The 16398-nt window shown below is 42.5% G+C and overlaps 1 protein-coding gene across 1 annotated transcript in view; it reads right to left on the bottom strand.

Moving 5' to 3' along the window:
• LOC133567940 (junctional cadherin 5-associated protein) overlaps positions 1–16321 on the bottom strand; it is a 65305-nt gene extending 48984 nt beyond the window's left edge. The window contains exons 1-2 of the mRNA XM_061919567.1: positions 16274–16321; positions 3961–4210 (exon numbers count right to left, since the gene is read on the bottom strand). The gene's annotated coding sequence lies outside the window, so the exon portion shown is untranslated. The remainder of the gene's footprint in view (positions 1–3960; positions 4211–16273) is intronic.
• Positions 16322–16398: the final 77 nt, after the last annotated feature.

The raw sequence follows: 16398 nt of genomic DNA, 5'->3' as shown, positions 1-16398 counted from the left end.
AATGAAATTACTTAATTTCCCACGGCACACCAAACAATATCTCACAGTACACGAGCGGTAGAAAAACACTGTATTAGAAGATATCCAGTATCAAACGTGTCTGCATCATTCAACCTAGCTAATTAGTTATTGTGGCCCCCAAGTCTTGCAAAAAAAAGAAATCATGAAAAAAAATTAAATAAAATGCCGCTCCATTAAATTTAAAGACAGCATATGTCAATTTTTTCAAATTTTGGAGCAGTATAACTCGATCGGTAGAGTGGCCGTGCCGGCAACCTGAGGGTTCCAGGTTCGATCCCCGCTTCTGCCATCCTAGCCACTGCCGTTGTATCCTTGGGCAAGACACTTTACTCCAGTGTCACCCACACTGGTTTAAATGTAACTTAGATATTGGGTTTCACTATATAAAGCGCTTTGAGTCACTAGAGAAAAAGCGCTTTATATATATAATTTACTTCACAATCCAAAGACATGCACCTTGGGGATGGGCCCCTCCCACCTCCAAAGACATGCACCTGGGGATAGGCCCCTCCCACCTCCAGAAACATGCACCTGGGGATAGGTTGATTGGCAACCCTAGTGTGTGAATGTTGTCTGTGTTGGCCCTGTGATGAGGTGGCGACTTGTCCAGGGTGTACTCCGCCTTCCGTCCGAATGAGGCTGAGGTAGGCTCCAGCACCCCCTCCCCCCCTTTCTGCGACACCAAAAGGGACAAGCAGTAGAAAATGGATGGATGGATGCATATATATAAGTTTATGTGAGACAATTCTACTTAAAGGCCTACTGAAATGAGATTTTTTTTATTTAAACGGAGATAGCAGGTCCATTCTATGTGTCATACTTGATCGTTTCGCCATATTGCCATATTTTTGCTGAAAAGATTTAGTAGAGAACATCCACGATAAAGTTCGCTACTTTTGGTCGCTAATAAAAAAGCCTTGCCTGTACCGGAAGTAGCAGACGATGTGCGCGTGATGTCACGGGTTGTGGAGCTCCTCACATCTGAACATTGTTTACAATCATGGCCACCAGCAGCGAGAGCGATTCGGACCGAGAAAGCGAAAATTTCCCCATTAATTTGAGCAAGGATGAAAGATTTGTGGATGAGGAAAGTTAGAGTGACGCACTATAAAAAAAAGGCGAGTGCAGTGGGGGCGATTCAGATGTTATTAGACACATTTACTAGGATAATTCTGGAAAATCCCTTACCTGCTTATTGTGTTACTAGTGTTTTAGTGAGATTATACCTAAAAGTCAGAGGGCTGCAGTGACCACCAGTGTCTCTGAGAGAAGCCAAGATGACAGCTACTGCAGGAGGACGCTAACTCCGCACAAGTCTCCGGTAAGAGCTGACTTAATATCACAATTTTCTCATCCAAAAACTTGCTGGTTGACATGTGGTAGACAAAAAAGTATGCTAAAGCTTCACAACAATCAAAGAAACACCGGCTGTGTTTCGGTGCTAAAGGCAGCTGCAATACACCTCTTTCCACCAACAGCATTCTTCTTTATGGTCTCCATTATTAATTGAACAAATTGCAAAAGATTCAGCAACACAGATGTTCAAATTACTGTGTAATTATGAGATGAAAAGAGACAACTTTTAGCCGTGTGTGGTGCTGGGATAAAAATGCCCGCTTAACCAATAATGTCACAAACATATTGGCATGTGTTGCAATGTTAATATTTCATCATTGATATATAAACTATCAGACTGCTAGTAGTGGCTTTCAGTAGGACTTTAAGTTCAAGTTGAAGTAGCGATGATTGTCACACACACACACACACACACACACACACACACACACACACAGGTGTGGACAAGTTATTCTCTGCATTTGACCCATGACCCTTGTTCACCCCCTGGGAGGTGAGGGGAGCAGTGAGCAGCAGCGGTGCCACGCCCGGGAATCATTTATCAATCAATCAATCAATGTTTATTTATATAGCCCCAAATCACAAATGTCTCAAAGGACTGCACAAATCATTACGACTACAACATCCTCGGAAGAACCCACAAAAGGGCAAGGAAAACTCACACCAAGTGGGCAGGGAGAATTCACATTCAGTGGGACGCCAGTGACAATGCTGACTATGAGAAACCTTGGAGAGGACCTCAGATGTGGGCAACCCCCCCCCCCCTCTAGGGGACCGAAAGCAATGGATGTCGAGCGGGTCTAACATGATACTGTGAAAGTTCAATCCATAGTGGCTCCAAGACAGCAGTGAGAGTCCCGTCCACAGGAAACCATCTCAAGCGGATCAGCAGCGTAGAGATGTCCCCAACCGATACAGGCGAGCGGTCCATCCTGGGTCCCGACGAACGGTCCATCCTGGGTCTCGACTCTGGACAGTCAGTACTTCATCCATGGTCATCGGACCGGACCCCCTCCACAAGGTAGGGGGGGACATAGGAGAAAGAAAAGAAGCGGCAGATCAACTGGTCTAAAAAGGAGGTCTATTTAAAGGCTAGAGTATACAGATGAGTTTTAAGATGAGACTTAAATGCTTCTATGGTGATTTAACCCCCAATTCCAAGCCTTGATGCTGAGTACCAAGCAGGGAGGTAATGGCTCCCATTTTTATAGTCTTTGGTATGACTCGGCCGGGGTTTGAACTCACAACCTACCCATCTCAGGGCGGACACTCTAACCTCTAGGCCACTGAGTAAGATACTTCCAAATATATGTGCCTAATAAAGTGCTCCTGCTTTAATGGGGTGAAACATATTGTGATGAAAGTGATGAAAAATGGAATATAGAATCAACAACACCCGACAAGCGGTAGAAATGGATGGATGGATTCAGTTAATTATAAATAGATTAGTGTTTTTCAAACATAGCTCTCTCTGCTAAAGTAATTTCACTCGATCAAACCTATTCTACATTCCATAATAAAATAAGGTATAGGCCTGATATCGTATCGATCAATAATCAAGGCTGCAATATTGGGATGGTATGCAGTAGGAAGAAAAGTTGCATCAGGACACTCCTTATAGTTTTCTATGAGGGGAAGAAAACCGGAGGTGGAGCAGCAGCCTGGAACATTTATTAGACCTTGGAGGTTCTCCTATAGCTCCAAGCTCTCTGCAGAGAACACCTTCCACAACCGCATTGGTTCACACAACTTTGTTAAAAAAAAAATGTGCAAGTGCACTTTAAAGGTTAAAGCACGCCCAACCAAGTTATCTGAAAATACAACCTTTTTTTTTTGCAAAAAAAAAAAAAAGGACTGTTAGACCTCAAAACAGCAGCTCTTTAAAAAAAAAAAAAAAACCTTGCATAGCAACAGCAGACAAAGGTCATTTTATTTATTTTTTTTGCTCCACAAAGTTCGTGCATGCATTTGAGGGCAAGTTAGTGTGCAGCAGACTAATCTGCATCTTTACCTTAGCAACATGCTCTCCTCCCCCGCCGATATGAATGAATGATGCAGGTGAAAAAGATACCTCCGCTATCATAACAAAACGTCCATCAATAATACATCCGCGCACTTGTCAGCCGAGGCTGCACTGCATGATGAAACATCAGCCTGCCTCCATACCTGCTCCACCCCTGGAGACACATCAGCTGCACCTGCACTTTAACTCGCACACGCCGGAACAACCCTGAGGCGCGGCAAATCAAAGAAATAATCACATGGCGATGAAGCGCAGTTCTGCGCGCATCAACAAACGTCGCCGCTTGCAGATGCGCCAAACTGGGAGTGTTTACCGCCAAACCTGGCCAGCACGCACACACACACACACACACACACACACACACACACACACACACACACACACACACACACACACACACACACACACACACACACACACACACAGCGACGTACGCGCACACAAGTGCGCATGCATGCATGCATAGCAACCCCTCCCTAGAAACCGGCTGCAAAGAATAAAATGCAATAAATAAAAAATAAGACAAACCCCAGGTTGCAAGAAAAGAGAGGAGATGTTACCTGGCGAGAAGCGTGTCGCGGCGGTGTGTTGCTGCTCATGGCGGCACAGGCGCACAGCTTGAGCCGAGCATGCCTATTGGTAGGCGGGGACGCGCCGGTTGCTGCCTGCCTCGGACTGGGCTGAGGCTCCGGTCGACACCGACGAGGCGGGGCGGGGCGGGTTGGGGCGGGGCTCCTCGCTGTCAGCACAATGCTTCCTTCCAGACCTTCTTAAGGCGGACACCGGGGTTTTTTTTGTCTTCTCACCTGTCTTAGCAACAAACATCTTTGTGTCGTTTTGATTCTGTATTCCACTTTTCATCACAATATTTTTCACCCACTAAAAGCACTTCATTAGGCGCGTATTTAGGGAAGTAGAATTGTCTCACATCAACTTAAATAAATAAAAAAAATAAAAATAAAAAATATATATAAAAATATATATATATCGTATTTCCTTGAATTGCCGCAGGGGCGCTAATTAATTTAAAACCTCTTCTCACCCCTGCGCTTACCAAAGGAATGCGGTAAAAGTAAGCATGAGCTAATTATTTTAAAACCTCTTCTCACTCCGCCACTTACCAAAGGATTGCAGTAAAACATTTGAGTGTGATGTAAGCTTGGACCTTAAATCCTACTGAATAGCTCTTAATCTTCTTCCCTTTATGTGATTTCAAATTACCGGTATTGAAATCAGCCTCCTCCATTTTGAAAATGATGACAGGGGAAGTGTCACTCGTGACGTCACCAGTTTGACCAGGCGGTAATACTAAGCATGCGCTAATTATTTTGCGAAGCGAGTTTGACCCGGCAGTAATTCAAGGCAGGCGCTTACTATATGTCCTGCGGCAATTCACGGAAATACAGTATATATATATATATATATATATATATATATATATATATATATATATATATATATATATATATATATATATATATATATATACAAATATAAATATACATATATCTGTCTATCTGTGTTGGCCCTGCGATGAGGTGGCGACTTGTCCAGGGTGTACCCTGCCTTCCGCCCGATTGTAGCTGAGATAGGTGCCAGCGCCCCCCGCGACCCCAAAAGGGAATAAGCGGTAGAAAATGGATGGATGGATGGATATATAAATATATATATATATATATATATATATATATATATATATATATATGTGTGACACTTTGCTGGTTTGTTCTCTCATGTGTGATGTCAGAGATGGACACAGCGTGAAGGTAAGAAATTAAGATTTATTATCATTAACAAAACAAACTAAGAACAAACTAGGAACAGAAAACACTTGCACAAGGCACTAACAACAAAACGAACAAAAAGCGCTAGCATGTGAGCTAGGACAAGCAACGGAAGAGCGTGGAAGCGAAAGTACACAAAGTCTTTTACCACAAGCGGGGATAGCGACGTCACCGTTTGCATCAAATACAAACGAGAATCCGAAAGCGAGTAACGAAAAAGGCAGGCTTAAATAAGGAGAGTAATTAAGATGCTGGTGCGCGTCAAAAACAAGAGCAGGTGACACTAATGTGTAACTAGGCAACGAAACAAAACAGGAAGTGCCACCAGGAACTAAGGAAGTCAAATAACAGAACCCGGTACAAAGATGGAACAAAAACAGAATATGAAAAGATCCAAGTAGCGGATAATATTATATATATATATATATATATATATATATATATATATATATATATATATATATATATATATATATATATACAATTTTAATACAAACTTGTCAACCTTGAGACCTCTGAATTCAGGAGATGGGAGGGGATTTATTTTCAAGTATTTCTTATATATATATATATATATATATATATATATATATATATATATATATATATATGAATATCCATCCATCCATCCATTTTCTACCGCTTGTCCCGGGATCGCTGCAGGACCTGGTCCTCCTCTCGTTCGCTGGTCAATTTTAACTCCCAGTGAGATGCCCTTTAAAGGCCTACTGAAATGAGATGTTCTTATTTAAACGGGGATAGCAGGTCCATTCTATGTGTCATACTTCATCATTTCGCGATATTGCCATATTTTTGCTGAAAGGATTTAGTAGAGAACATCCACGATAAAGTTTGCGACTTTTGGTCGCTAATAGAAAAGCCCTGCCTGTACCGGAAGTAGCAGACGATGTGCGCGTGACGTCACGGGTTGTGGAGCTCCTCACATCTGAACATTGTTTACAATCATGGCCACCAGCAGTAAGAGCAATTCAGACCGAGAAAGCAACAATTTCCCCATTAACTTGAGCGAGGATGAAAGATTTGTGAATTAGGATATTGATAGTGAAGGACTAGGAAAAAAAAAAGAAAAAAAGCGACAGCTCCGGAGCGGTGGCAGTGTGAGCGTTTCAGATGTAATTAGACACATCTACTAGGATAATTCTGGAAGATCCCTTGTCTGCCTATTGTTTTAAGTGTTTTAGTGAGATTTTAAAGATTGTAAAGACATATCTCGAGGTCGGATGGCTGCGGTGAACACGCAGTGTCTCAGAGAGAAGCCGAGGAGCCAAGCTCACAGCTGCCTTTTAAACAGCTGCTGCAGCACGATGAATAATCCAATGATTTCTCCGGTAAGATGTATATCGCAAGTTCCCCATCCAAAAACAAGCTGGTTGACGTAGAGAAACATGTTCGCTTGACCGCTTCACAACAAACAAAGAAACACCGGCTGTGTCTCGGTGCTGAAGACAGCTGCAATCCACCGCTTTCCACCAACAGCATTCTTCTTTGACGTCTCCATTATTAAATGAACAAATTGCAAAAGCTTCAGCAACACAGATGTCCAAAATACTGTGTAATTATGCGATGAAAGCAGACGACTTTTAGCCACGAGTGGTGCAGCGCTGATATTTCCTGACAGTCCGTGACGTCACGCGTACGCCTCATCATTCCTCGACGTTTTCAACAAGAAACTCGCGGGAAATTAAAATGGCAATTTAGTAAACTAAAGTGGCCGCATTGTCATGTGTCAAGACACAGGAGGAAAAGAGGAGCAGGCGGCCGAGCAACATTGACAGTCGATAGAACAGCTGGGCTCGAGCTGGACTGAAGGAAGGAGATTATAGTGACAAGCCTCTTCTCAAGTTCCGACGTTCCTAATACTTGTCATGTCGCCAAACAATTGACGCATCACGTTTGCTATTTCCTTCAACAACACAACAACTCCTAATCATGGCAGACTTCATGACAGACCAGAACGGCTACTTTGGGGCAAATGATAATCCAGAACCTTATATCTTTTAGCCTGATTATATGTGGGATGAGACACTATAGAGCATTTTCTATTGGGGCTCCAGGACTCTGGAATGCCCTCCCGGTAACAGTTGGAGATGCTACCTCAGTAGAAGCATTTAAGTCACATCTTAAAACTCATTTGTATACTCTAGCCTTTAAATAGACTTCCTTTTTAGACCAGTTGATCTGCCGTTTCTTTTCATTTCTGCCTGTGGCCATGGATGAAATGCTGGCTGTCCGGGGTGGACCATTTGTCTGAGCATCGGTTGGGGACATCTCTGCGCTGCTGACCTGTCTCCGCTTGGGATGGTCTCCTGCTGACCCCACTATGGACTGGACTCTCACACTATTATGTTAGATCCACTATGGACTGGACTCTCACTATTATGTTGGATCCACTATGGACTGGACTCTCACTATTATGTTAGATCCACTATGGACTGGACTCTCACTATTATGTTAGATCCACTGTGGACTGGACTCTCACTATTATGTTAGATCCACTATGGACTGGACTCTCACTATTATGTTAGATCCACTATGGACTGGACTCTCACTATTATGTTAGATCCGCTATGGACTGGACTCTCACTATTATGTTAGATCCACTATGGACTGGACTCTCACATTATTATGTTAGATCCACTATGGACTGGACTCTCACTATTATGTTGGATCCACTATGGACTGGACTCTCACTATTATGTTAGATCCGCTATGGACTGGACTCTCACTATTATGTTGGATCCACTATGGACTGGACTCTCACATTATTATGTTAGATCCACTATGGACTGGACTCACACTATTATGTTAGATCCACTGTGGACTGGACTCTCACACTATTATGTTAGATCCACTATGGACTGGACTCTCACTATTATGTTAGATCCACTATGGACTGGACTCTCACTATTATGTTAGATCCACTATGGACTGGACTCTCACTATTATGTTAGATCCACTATGGACTGGACTCTCACACTATTATGTTAGATCCACTATGGACTGGACTCTCACTATTATGTTGGATCCACTATGGACTGGACTCTCACTATTATGTTAGATCCACTATGGACTGGACTCACACTATTATGTTAGATCCACTATGGACTGGACTTTCGCAATATTATGTTAGATCCACTATGGACTGGACTCACACTATTATGTTAGATCCACTATGGACTGCACTCTCACTATTATGTTAGATCCACTATGGACTGGACTCTCACTATTATGTTAGATCCACTATGGACTGGACTCTCACTATTATGTTAGATCCACTATGGACTGGACTCTCACTATTATGTTAGATCCACTATAGACTGGACTTTCACTATTATGTTAGATCCACTATGGACTGGACTCTCACTATTATGTTAGATCCACTATGGACTGGACTCTCACTATTATGTTAGATCCACTATGGACTGGACTCACACTATTATGTTGGATCCACTATGGACTGGACTTTCGCAATATTATGCTAGACCCACTCAACATCCATTGCATCCAGTCTCCCCTAGAGGAGGGGGTCACCCACATCTGCGGTCCTCTCCAAGGTTTCTCATAGTCATTCATATTGACATCCCACTAGGTTGTGAGTTTTTCCTTGCCCTTATGTGGGCTCTGAACCGAGGATGTTGTTGTGGCTTGTGCAGCCCTTTGAGACACTTGTGATCCCGGGCTATATAAATAAACATTGATTGACCGCCTTCCGCCCGATTGTAGCTGAGATAGGCACCAGCGCCCCCCGTGACCCTAAAAGGGAATAAGCGGTAGAAAATGAATGAATGAATGAATGAATGATACAATCTTTAGAAGCTGAGTGATAAGCAAACCCTGCAAGTAACACAACTGCTCAGTGCAAAACAAGAAATACAACCTGCAAACACAATAAAACAATGTCAGCCCTCAGTGGGATGCAGACTGATGGGATGTTTATATCTTTCGATTTAGATAAAGAATTAATCATAATCTTAAAACAGGTTGAAAAAAAAAAAATTACCAAGCATCTTTTTTAGTCTTTCTTGCCGTCATGTATGTCAAACTTTATCAACTTCTCGATTTATAATGTAGTATTGACTTTCCCCGATTCAGAGGCGATGCAGCAGCTCATTGGCTCAGAGTCATGTCTGTGTGATCATGTTTTGTAATAGTCATGTTCAGTTTGGTTTTTGGACTCTTTGTGCACTTTTGTTTGTTTTGTCACCATAGCAACCCTTTAGTTTTCACCTGTCGAGTCACGCACCTGTTTTCACTGATCATGTCACTGCTATTTAAGCCAATATGTTTCTGTTGTTAGTCCTGGTGACACTATCCTATCTAACTATCCATCCATACTACCTCTGCTACCCATGAGATTCCTTTTTATTATAGTTCATGCTTCATGCCATGCCACAGTGTTTTTGTTTTGTGTTCATAGTTAATTGCCTTTCTGCTAGTCTTTTGTTTTCATTAGTCAAGTTTGTTCTCCGCCATTGTGCGCGCCTTTTGTTTGCTTCCTTTTTTGTAGTTTGTTAGTGTTATTATTATATATGTACTTACATTCACGTCTTGCCCGCGCCAACTTTCTTTTGCCTTACAGGTAAACAAACCTCACAGTCCAAGCTTTGACACTCAGTATGTCAATAGCTGCATTAGCTATTGTCTGTGTTTAGAAAAAATAGCCCTGTCATGCAAAAAAAATGTGCCCACTGTAGTGAACACTGGCCTTCAGGAGGTGAATGTCAAGGCGGAAACTTTGGTGGGGTTTGTTTCCCCGTGGTGCAAAATGATTGGAACGGACATGGCATGAAGGTAGTGACATCTTTAATCTTAACTCAAAAATATTACACAAAACAAAGAGTATAAACAAAAGGCGCTCTCAGTGGAGGTTCAAAACTTGACTATGAAAACAAAAACATGCACTAAGGCAAAACTATGGACATAAACTAAAACTTGCACAATGGCAGAACTATGAACAACTAAAAGAAAAACACTTACTATGACGAGAAAGGAAGATGGGTCATTTGCACGGAGGGGGAGTGGAAGGTGAGGTCGCCAGGCTGACTTCTTGGCAACTGTGGCTTAAATAATACTGTGGTGATTAAAAACAGGTGCGTGACATGGGGACAGGTGAAAACTAACGGGTTGGCATGGAAACAAAGCAAACAAGGAAGTGCAAAAACAGGAAGCAATGGAGTCTTAAACAAAACCCAACATAACAAAAAAAAAACATGATCACATGACATGACAGTGAAAGGGTCAATGCAAGTGTTTTTATTCGGGCTGTCAAAGAAATAAAACATTCAATTGCAATTAATCGCATTTTGGTCGTAGTGAGTTTATAATTATTCACGATTAATCCTAATCTGGGGAAGAAAGACACTAGACTTCCCCACCGATCGGGTGGGAGGGAGGTTGGGAGGGAGCAGAGGCCTAACATAACCAGAAATCATGATCACTATTAAAGATACAATACTTTTTGTATTTACTTCCCCTAAATATGTAAAATCATTCATATTCTTTTCAAATCCGATTATGCTCGTTCAAGTGCTGTCGTTTTTAGTTTCCGTTAGTATCCAATCAGAATTCAGCTAGCTTATGTTGCCATGCTGTACCAAATCTGCCAGACGCCTTCGGAATCAACAATGCGGGCTTCCGTGCACTGTAAGTGAACGAGGACATACAGTTGATAGACAGTTGCAGTAGCCAATCAGATCACGTCTGTTGTTGTCAGTTAGGCCTTCTCGCTGGCCTCACGTTGAACGTGACGTTGAGGCGTCCTGTGATTGGACACTCACCGGGGACCGTTTGAGGATGAATTTGAGAACGCATACAGTTGATAGACAGTTGCGATAGCCAATCAGATCAAAAGTTGTTGATAGTAGCTGTAAACTATTGTTGTTAAAGTGTGTCATGCTTGTCATTTAATTAACAATGTTGCATGTGTATTTGTCGCCATCATGTGGTCAGGGCAGTTAATATATCTTTGAATCAAACTTTATTGTATTGTACCGTATGTCCCGGCAAGAAATCTGCGTTCAAAAGACTCCGGCTTATTAGTGATTCCTAGAGCTCAAAAAAAGTCTGCGGGCCATAGAGCGTTTTCCGTTCGGGCTCCAGTACTCTGGAATGCCCTCCCGGTAACAGTTCGAGATGCTACCTCAGTAGAAGCATTTAAGTCTCATCTTAAAACTCATCTGTATACTCTAGCCTTTAAATAGACCTCCTTTTTAGACCAGTTGATCTGCCGCTTCTTTTCTTTCTCCTATGTCCCCCCCTCCCTTGTGGAGGGGGTCCGGTCCGATGACCATGGATGAAGTACTGACTGTCCAGAGTCGAGACCCAGGATGGACCGCTCGCCTGTATCGGTTGGGGACATCTCTACGCTGCTGATCCGCTTGAGATGGTTTCCTGTGGACGGGACTCTCGCTGCTGTCTTGGAGCCACTATGGATTGAACTTTCACAGTATCATGTTAGACCCGCTCGACATCCATTGCTTTCGGTCCCCTAGAGGGGGGGGGGTTGCCCACATCTGAGGTCCTCTCCAAGGTTTCTCATAGTCAGCATTGTCACTGGCGTCCCACTGGGTGTGAATTCTCCCTGCCCACTGGGTGTGAGTTTTCCTTGCCCTTTTGTGGGTTCTTCCGAGGATGTTGTAGTCGTAATGATTTGTGCAGTCCTTTGAGACATTTGTGATTTGGGGCTATATAAATAAACATTGATTGATTGATTGATTATTGACCGGAAGTTGCATAAGCCAAGCAGAAAAATGTACGGTATATGTTTTAATTGCTGATGCGTTCTAATTTGATTTTTAAATGCGCCAGAAAATAACCTGTTGTGGAGAGGCGGAGCTGGCGAACGAGCAGCGGGGCACGGCCCACTGTAGCCCGGCCCAAGTTGGCGGGGAGGAGGTGGAGAATGCGGCCGAGTCGGGAGCGACGCCGCAGTCATGTGCAGGTGTGTGGATCACGCACCAGTACACAATTAACCTATCTCCACACAATGTATAAAAGGGGAGAATGAGGAGAGATCGGGGCAGAAGGAGGAGGAGAGCCCGCAGCATCGGCTGAGGAGCGGAAACAAAGAGCAGACGAGGACCACAACGACGGCGGCTGAAAAGCGGACCGTGAGCGAGCAGTGGAGAGGAGCAGCCGAAAAGCGATCCGACCTGAAGACAAAGCTTTATTTGAAAAAATAAAAGAGTCAAACCTGCTCAAAAGCAAGGTCCTTCCTGGGTGGTCCATTGAACCCGAGCAAAAACAGCGGAAGTCGTTCACACCTGTATTGTACACTGTTGATGTGGTTCAATACGCAGTAGGGTGTCAATGTGTTCTTGTACAGTATTTCTCCAGCAATGGTCATGTGGGGACATCAATGAGGGTATTTTGAGAGGTAACCATTGAACTCGGACATCACCGAATGCCTCGGTGGGAAACGCACGGCCCGCCACTGCGTCTGACAATGCGGCCCCCTTAGCAGCCCTGGTCAAGGATGCAAAAGCTGGAGGCAGATGGTGAGTAAAAATAATAATGTTTTATAAAAAACGAAAACTCAACCACAAAAGGACTGAAGAAAAGAACAAAAGAAGACGAGTGCAAAAGAAAGGGCACAAATCACGGAACTTATTTTGTAAAAACAGTAGGCAATGATCCGGCCCTGTCTCGCATACAACCAGGAGACTGATTGGCAACTGGGTGCAGATGTGTCCAGAATGCCAATCAAGTAGCAGGTGGCGACACCTGCGTGGCACAAGAAAGGGAACATTACAAAATAAAGGCACAGGACAGGCAAAAGTCCAAACGCAGTCACAAGGATGTCACACAGGCCGGATTAGATCCTGGCATTGATATTTCAAACTCCTAAAGCCGGGGTCCACTACAGTGGACACTTATATTTTGTATAAAATAAACATTTTCTTCAGAAATCTGTAACCATGACTAAAGAAAGAGACCAAAAACAAACATCCACTGCAGAGGAAGCTGGTTCTCAGAAATAATAATCATATAAGAGAGAAGTCCAGCCTGGCGGTCCTTAGTTTTCCAGAAACAATTTAGTGGAATAGCCTTGATCTAAACTATAAATCTCCCATCGATATTATATTCTACCCGCTTTATGCTGACAAAGCAAACTGAAAGAAAGACTGAGAGGCGAACAAGGCCATCAATTTTCACCAGAACACTTCTTATAGCACAATTTGTGTCCACTTGTTCAAGAATATATCTATAACTCACAGTGCTATGCAACACATTTTGCTCTTTAAATGTGGTAGAACAACTCAAACTATGAATTACATTTAACAATTTACTCTTCTAAGAAATTAAAAGGGGCTCTCTAATGCTGACAACATTGACAGTTATTTCTCGACCCTAAAAATTATGTCTACAGGTAAATGTCCTCCCAAAGTACAAACCCTGTTTCCATATGAGTTGGGAAAATGTGTTAGATGTAAATATAAACAGAATACAATGATTTGCAAATCATTTTCAAGCCATATTCAGTTGAATATGCTACAAAGACAACATATTTGATGTTCAAACTCTTTATCAAACTTTTTTTTTTTTTTGCAATACTAATTAACTCAGAATTTCATGGCTGCAACACTAGCCAAAGTAGTTGGGAAAGGGCATGTTCACCACTGTGTTACATCACCTTTTCTTTTAACAACACTCAATAAACGTTTGGGAACTGAGGAGATTAATTGTTGAAGCTTTGAAAGTGGAATTTTTCCCCATTCTTGTTTTATGTAGAGCTTCAGTCCTTCAACAGTCCGGGGTCTCCGCTGTTGTATTTTACGCTTCATAATGCGTCACACATTTTCCATGGGAGACAGGTCTGCACTGCAGGCGGGCCAGGAAAGTACCCGCACTCTTTTTTTTACAAAGCCATGCTGTTGTAACACTTGGCTTGGCATTGTCTTGCTGAAATAAGCAGGGGTGTCCATGAAAATGACGGCGCTTAGATGGCAGCATATGTTGAATTTTGCGTCGATAACAGTCTGGATGGTTCGCTTCCCTTTTGGTCCGGATGACACGATGTCGAATATTTCCAAAAACAATTTGAAATGTGGACTCGTCAGACCACGGAACACTTTTCCACTTTGCATCAGTCTATCTTAGATGATCTCGGGCCAAGAGAAGCCAGCGGGGTTTCTGGATATTGTTGATAAATGGCTTTCGCTTTGCATAGTAGAGCTTTAATGTGCACTTACAGACGTAGTGACAAACTGTATTTAGTGACAGTGGTTTTCTGAAGTGTTCCTGAGCCCATGTGGTGATATCCTTTAGAGATTGATGTCGGTTTTTGATACACTGCCGTCTGAGGGATGGAAGGTCACGGTCATTCAATGTTGGTTTCCGGCCATGCCGCTTACGTGGAGTGATTTCTCCAGATTCTCTGAACCTTTTGATGATATTATGGAGCGTAGATGTTGAAATCCCTCAATTTCTTGCACTTGCACTTTGAGAAAGGTTGTTCTTAAACTGTTTGACTATTTGCTCACGCAGTTGTGGACAAAGGGGTGTACCTCGCCCCATCCTTTCTTGTGAAAGACTGAGCATTTTTTGGGAAGCTGCTTTTATAGCCAATCATGGCACCCACCTGTTCCCAATTAGCCTGCACACCTGTGGGATGTTCCAAATAAGTGTTTGATGAGCATTCCTCAACTTTATCAGTATTTATTGCCACCTTTCCCAACTTCTTTGTCACGTCTTGCTGGCATCAAATTCTAAAGTTAATGATTATTTGCAACAACAAAAAAAGTTTATGAGTTTGAACATCAAATATGTTGTCTTTGTAGCATATTCAACTGAATATGGCTTGAAAATGATTTACATCTAACACAATTTCCCAACTCATATGGAAACGGGTGTGTAAACGCATTAGTAATTTTATGCTTGTTTTTAATGAATTCCACACCTTTTGGAAAGCTCCAAAATGTGTGCGGGCCTGCATCAGACTGCAGTCGCCGCCTACAAAAGACCAAAGGCATTTTCATATTAAGTCATATGTGTTTTGGTGACATCCTCATCCTGAATCATGTTTTTTTTTTCAAACAGAATTTGAATAAATTAACAAAAGAAATAAAAACATTCAGAGTCATAACCTGCGGAATAATATTCTGTACATTGTTACATACGTTGTACATCTTTTACCACTTTTTGCCAGGGACTTTGCGGCTCCTTGTTGGAGCAGACACACTAGTGCAGTGTTTTTCAACCACTGTGCTGCGAGTGAGATACAGTCCGGTGTGCCATTGAAGATTATGCAGTTTCACCTATTTGGGTAATTCTAATCTGCAAATGATGTGCCGTTGTTGAGTGTCAGTGCTGTCAAGAACTCGGCAGAGTAACCATGTTATACCATACCATACCAGTAGGTGAAAGCCGCTAGCTAATTGCTTTGTAGTAGTTTTAGAGGGTTAGGGATAGGGTTTAACCCTAACCCTAACCTCTGTTTCCATATGAGTTGGGAAATTGTGTTAGATGTAAATATAAACAGAATACAATGATTTGCAAATCCTTTTCAACCCATATTCAGTTGAATATGCTACAAAGACAACATATTTGATGTTCAAACTCATAAACTTTTTTTTTTTTTGCAAATAATAATTAACTTAGAATTTCATGGCTGCAACACATGACAAAGAAGTTGGGAAAGGGCATGTTCACCTAGTAAATGTGTCTAATAACATCTGAATCGCTCCGTCGTCTATTTTTTTTCTAGTCCTTCACTCTCACTTTCCTCATCCACAAATCCTTCATCCTTGCTCAAATAATGGGGGAATCGTCGCTTTCTCGGTCCAAACCGCTCTCGCTGCTGGTGGCCATGATTATAAACAATGTTCAGATGTGAGGAGCTCCACAACCTATGACGTCACGCCCACATTGTCTGCTATTTCCAGTACAGGCAAGGCTTTTCTATTAGCGACCAAAAGTTGCAAACTTTATTGTGGATGTTCTCTACTAAATACTTTCAGCAGAAATATGGCAATATTGCGAAATGATGAAGTATGACACATAGAATGGAGCTGATATCCCCGTTTAAATAAGAACATCTCATTTCAGTAGGTCTTTAAAATCCTCTTACCTGATCATCGTTCTTCTGGTTCCTACATCTTGGGTTCACAAATAAGGCAGCCCAGCACAGACTGGAGGGGAAGGCAGCTTTAAATAGTATCTAGCTGATTGACACCAGGTGTGGCCATGTGCCAA

The sequence above is a fragment of the Nerophis ophidion genome, linkage group LG14 (assembly GCF_033978795.1).
Source record: "Nerophis ophidion isolate RoL-2023_Sa linkage group LG14, RoL_Noph_v1.0, whole genome shotgun sequence".
Classification (NCBI taxonomy): domain Eukaryota; kingdom Metazoa; phylum Chordata; class Actinopteri; order Syngnathiformes; family Syngnathidae; genus Nerophis; species Nerophis ophidion.
This window is presented reverse-complemented; position numbering and strand designations above follow the sequence as displayed.